The following is a 5,841-nucleotide window of genomic DNA, read 5'->3' on the forward strand; positions in this document are numbered from 1 at the left end:
TTTTTACTGTGTATTTCTTAAGTTTTATTCACTCACTCTTATTATCTAACAATAGAATAACTTAAATAAACAATTTAAAGCGTGTTTTCGCATCACACTTCGTTTGCATCACTTTTTGCAGCATCCTGCTGAATGATCACTATCTTTGCCCGTTTTACATGCACAATTGCAGGTGCAGCCTGGCTCGCATGGTTTATCTACACCACAGCACGTAGTGCACTTACAATCTGCCCAAAAGTGAAAATACATTTCGTTATCTTTCAAATATATAACACGCAACCGCACAATCACAACACTCACCTTTTCCACAGCACTTGCACGGCATTTCGATAATGTTCTGTCGTTGTTACTCTCGCACTTACAACTGCACCTATGTAGGTTGCTTTTACCAGCTGTTTGATACGCTTTCCAACTTGCAAACAAATACTGCAGCTTCCGAATGATACAGACAGTGGCGAGCCGGTACACTTTTATAGGTAATTTCTAGTGGCTCTGGGAGAGTGCAAACGATTCAAAACATACGCCGCACTTTTGCCGATGCGCGTTGGTGTCGTGTGCAATCGCATATTCCGCACATCGCAGTAGCCCACACCCAGCATATGCCTGTGTAGTTACCTACTAAAGCCGCACCGGTAACGGGCGCTATACACAATCGTCAATTTGCGTTTGGCACTTCAGTCCATCCAGTCGCCACCTCCAGTGAAATTCCAGTTTTGTGCACTTGGTGGAGGGTATAGGATAAGCATTCTCTCTGCAAGTCAATATTTTGTTCTGATGGATATTCGTCTTTTGCATATAGAAATGAGCATGAAAGCGAGGCTCGGGGTCAATCATCCTAACGCACCGATTGTGGGATACTTCAACTGATTTGTTGTCTAGTGGCTGTTTTGTTGAACTTTTTGCTGTAAATATCCATCCTAAGCAGTTTGTAGTTTCTAGAAAAAAAAACTCAACGGGTATATAACACCAATGATTAACACATAGTCGGAAAAATATAATTACCGTACTAGTGTTTGCCGACGACTATTAAGTCACTTTTAAGGATCTGCTGACCGTTGAGATTACCCGGTCTGTTCGAAGTCCTCCGTTCAATACACAACAGCTCGCCTGTGCTGTATCACACGCTAAAAAAGTGCTATTTTCCAACGATTCTAAAATAAAACTGTGGGGAATTCCTCGTTTAATCGCAGCAGCCGAGTGGTCGCCACCACTACCGATCAATAACGAACACAGTAGGCTGATGATTTGTTTTTAGGCATTTGCCGAAGATAGGACCTGAATCGTATGTGAACATGACAGGCCCGTAGCCAGGATTTTGTTTCGGGAGGTGCTTAAAACTTGTTGCATACATTGGTGACTTGAGATAGTCACTTGAAACTGAATGTAATTTTCGAGAATTTCTTAGTGAAAGCAGTTCCAAAACTAAGGCAATAGACAATATGTTGTCTGATACAAGAAATGGTATAGTACATCGACGAATTCTTGCTTTTGAATTTGGTTTTTATTATCAATTTATAAACTACCATTTTACCGTTGGAATTTGCAAACGTGGTCTGGTCGATGCTCCCATCATATAACTTGAAGCCAACGAAGTGAGGCTGTCCAGCGCAGATTCATACGATATGCGTTACGTCAACTGCCTTGGAACGATCCGCTGAATCTGAAACATACGAAGATCGTTGTCGATTATTAGAACTACACACTTTAGAAGATCGTAGACCCGCGTCGTAAACTACCTTCGCGTCTAAGCTTCTTATGGCTGAATATGATGTTCCCGATCTTCTATCACAAATTAACCTTTACGCACCAACCCGTGTCCTTTATTATCGAACACTGCTGCACTCTGAAATGCACAACACTAACTACGCTGCCAACAACCGATATTAGAAATGACCCGTCGCTTCAACGATTATAACGACATCTTCGACTTCGTCATTAGTTCCGCGCATGCTACTTTAGGTAATTTCTTTTTAGCATAGTTCATTAAGACTCATTTATTTCAATACAAATACAAATACAAGAGAATGTCGAAATTCGCTCCAAATCTTCTATTTAGGCAGGCGATTTGTAGATGCGCAGGAACGGTTCAACTCCTATTCAACTCAAATTTATAATAATTTTCAATTTAAATGATGATACATTAAAGACTATATTCAGACAAGTGAGAACAACTAATTATTTATCTATTTAAGTATTCAGATTTTTCACAGATCCTATTCTTTTATGAAATTGATACTTTTTATATTATTCCCAACAAACAATTTATCTGGATAATGGCTTAAACAGTTCTTGTTCAGCTTATTCTATCTGATCAAAAGCTTGTTCATCTTTCGTTGTTTGTTGGGTTAGACAGGCTTATTTTTCTAGGCAATTCTTCTACTAGATCCTTGAAACTATGACTAAAAACAGACCAGTAATTTTGTTTGTTGACATGTAAAGGGTGTACAAAAAATACTACTGATTTCTCTACAAAGGATAAATAAGAACTATGGACAATACAAAAGAGATGTTTCAATGAATTAATTTACTAAACTAGCCGGAATTTTATCTACTATAGGACTGTTCACTAATCTAACCAGAGCTTAAAAATAGACATCCCTGCGTGAACTTGAAAGAGAACCGAAATTCAATTCCTGCCCGCCACGATGAATGAAATGTTTGGTTCGTTTCCCTCGTCATTCATTCTCCCGACATAGCGCATTCGGATTCGCATACGTTCGGTTTCAGAAGCAAACTGAATTTTGTTTCTATGCTAGCTCTGAGAGGGATTATTGAGCGAAAATGCACTAGACATAGATTACGCAGCTCACTAATGCTCGAACTGTCCACATAATAACAAATGAATGCTTTGGTTGGTGAAAGGATTTATATTTCCTCTGCCCTCAAACATTCGATTCCCGAGCAAATACTCATGGGTTCAAATACCACACAGCCCCTTGAAAAGATCTTAAACATGGTCCGTGCCAAAATTCCCAACCATCAAGGCACCATAAAATGGTCTCAATAACCCATAAAAACACCAACATATAGTGTTTTATATGGGAGCTACCGGACCATGATAATGGTGTTTTTATGGGTTGAACCCATTTCAAACACCCATGTCAAGCCCCAAGAGCATTGGGGTATTATGGACTTTCCGTTTGCTCGGGTTCTGCATGAAATTTCAGTCAGTTGGAAAGTTGAATGAGCGAGGCGTTGAATCTGACTGTCAGTTTCGATAAGCAGAAATAGTTAACTGATGTTGAATTTTCGAAGCACTGAATGTAACATTGATGACACCACTGGAATTACTCGAAACTATAAATATGGATGAGCTAAATAATTTTAGCATCACACTTGCTTCCGACAAATCAAAGAAAACACATCAATTCAAACAATCTGCTCAGTAATTGGTTCGTTTTTAATTAGCTCAAGTTTTTTTTACAATCATCATCAAGATTGCAAGAGATGCATGACTTCTTGAAGAAAGCTGTAATGCTTTTTGATTACAGGTTTGTTTTACCAAAATTTAGGAAACAATTTCAATCAACGTTGTTCCACCTACCGTTGAATGTTGTGCGGATAACGAATACGTAATGTGTTTTCGAAAATGCCGTTTATTTCAAACCGAATTGAGAGGAACAGAGCGAAATTCAGAAATCACTCGTTCTAAGTGCATAGAAATGATAGAAGAGGTGCTCTTGAGACTTCTTAGATTAGCGGAGTCTTTTTTTCTCCTCCGTGATTTCTGATCATCTCATATTTTAGTCCAAAACGAATAAAAAACAGATCGTGAGACTGCTATATACTGAAGACATAAAATCGAAATTATTGGACTAATAGATTCAACCAGTCGCAACATTTTAGTCGCAACAGTGTTGCGAGCTCGCATGAACGGAACGAATTCCTCGCCTGAAAGTGAAATTAAGTGCCAATGAAAATGATGATGCGTTAAAATGACGCGAAAGCAAAAACTGACGCCTCAGCTATATCGTTCTCAGTAAATTGAAATATTGTTTTGCCTGGTTCGCTTGAATGTGATGTCTAGTATTTATACTAAGAGTACAGAGTGCACAGACCTAATACAGTAATTCAAATTCAAAAACCTGTCATTTACATTTGAAATAGAGTTTCCAATATCAAGTATTACATCTGAGTTTTGTTAAACTGGACAATCACTTGCGATGGTGCGTTCACTTTTGAAGAGTTTTAGTACTCAGTCGTCCATTAAACTTCTTCTACTATTTTTTAAATAATTCATCAGTGAACTCGGTTCAATGCTTTAGCCAATCGAAACAGTGGTTCTGTTATCTAGTTGTATCTATTTCCAGCAATAAAAATAATAAAATGAGTTTTACTGGTTGCCCAACAGATCTCACGCGAGCACTTAACCATTGCACGTAGTTTACGAAGCAGGGAAATATTTTTCTCACCAACTGTGTATAGGGGGTCGTTCATATCTATCTCGCTATTGAACACTTCCGTGTTATAATCGAGGTTGCTGCCTTTATGTTCGCAAACTTGCTTGCTTGTTGCCTTTATGATTGTGAATTTCCTCGATGATTGTGCTGGCTGTAGATTTTGAGATATTGGCGCAGCTTTTGCCGTTGTCAATATTACCTGAACATGTGCCACATATTTGGTAATTGTTTGTGTTCAGTGGTAAATAAATCGTAATGTGACGTTTTTTCACAGAATTGGAACGTACTAGTTTGCCTTTGATATGTGCAAAGAATACTATGTATAATTGTACTATCGCGTTATGTTTTGTAATGCATTTCTCCCATATGTAATATGTATCTGCAAGTAAGCGGTATCCGATCTTGTAACCGAAAAATTGATTCTCTCACCGTCCATTTATATGAAGATCTTAATTACAGCATTGTCACACACAACCATTAAAATTTAATGGCTTTAAATCATTCAAAATCAATGATTTCGCCTGATCACATTTGTTGAACGCTATGAGCGTAGAATACCTGAGGTGGTAGACCTCAATAAAGGTGGCTATCGTAAGTATAGCTTCCATTTTCACCTTCAGAAAATGTTCCTCATCACAAATACTTGGTCTTATGCGAATCACCACTAATCACAGTATTTGGCCGGTGCACCACTTCTTGCTTCTACGATTCACTCATCTCGACAGACTACTGGGGCATAGTATAGTAGAAGTTTCCTTTGTTCTTCAGACAAGAACACAATATAAAAATAACGTTATTTGTCCTTCGCTTTACACTGGCTGGGACAGAAGCATAAACCACACTGAATTTCGTGACCATTGATTTTGGTTGTTGGAAACAGCAATCTTCTAACTTTATCTCAAACCAAACGAGCTACAAGCTAAAGTCGCTGATAATAATGTTTTTGAAATGTATTTTCAAAATTTTGAGGGAGGGGCTTAAGCCACCAAGCCCAAGGCCGGCGGAACACCTTTTCCCGAGTGGGTAGTAAGATTCGAAGTGATTTCTCCTCGTAATGACGAAAGTTCAAATATGGTTTCTGGTAACAGACCACACAATTGCGCATTGCGGTATTAAACTCATATTACCGCAAAGGTGGAATGACGAATTTCGGTAGCTGTTCATGTATGTGCATCACACAACCAAACACTTTTTCAGTATCTGTCAACTTCGGCTCTGTTCGTATGTAGGATAATTCGGTCGATTTCTTTAGTAGGATTAGTATCGAGTCAAATTCTGGCGGATTTCTGCCCGAATTTAGACTGAAATCTGCACCAACATTGGCAAAATTGGAGGAGTGTTTGGATTTTTTACAGAGTAAGATGGATAGTGAAATAAAAATTTTAGACAGTTTCCGGATCCGACACAGCTCCCGATTCGGACCAGTTCCCAAATTTGGACC

At 38.6% G+C, this 5,841-nt stretch overlaps 1 long non-coding RNA gene across 1 annotated transcript; it reads right to left on the reverse strand.

Moving 5' to 3' along the window:
• On the reverse strand, window positions 1-699 carry LOC131685936 (uncharacterized). Its single transcript, XR_009304889.1, has 2 exons — window positions 301-699; window positions 1-227 (listed from the first exon to the last, which is right to left on the reverse strand). It is a non-coding gene; the product is annotated as an uncharacterized LOC131685936 (long non-coding RNA).
• Between the last annotated feature and the right edge of the window lie 5,142 nt (window positions 700-5,841).

Source organism: Topomyia yanbarensis, chromosome 2 (assembly GCF_030247195.1).
Source record: "Topomyia yanbarensis strain Yona2022 chromosome 2, ASM3024719v1, whole genome shotgun sequence".
Taxonomy (NCBI): Eukaryota; Metazoa; Arthropoda; class Insecta; order Diptera; family Culicidae; genus Topomyia; species Topomyia yanbarensis.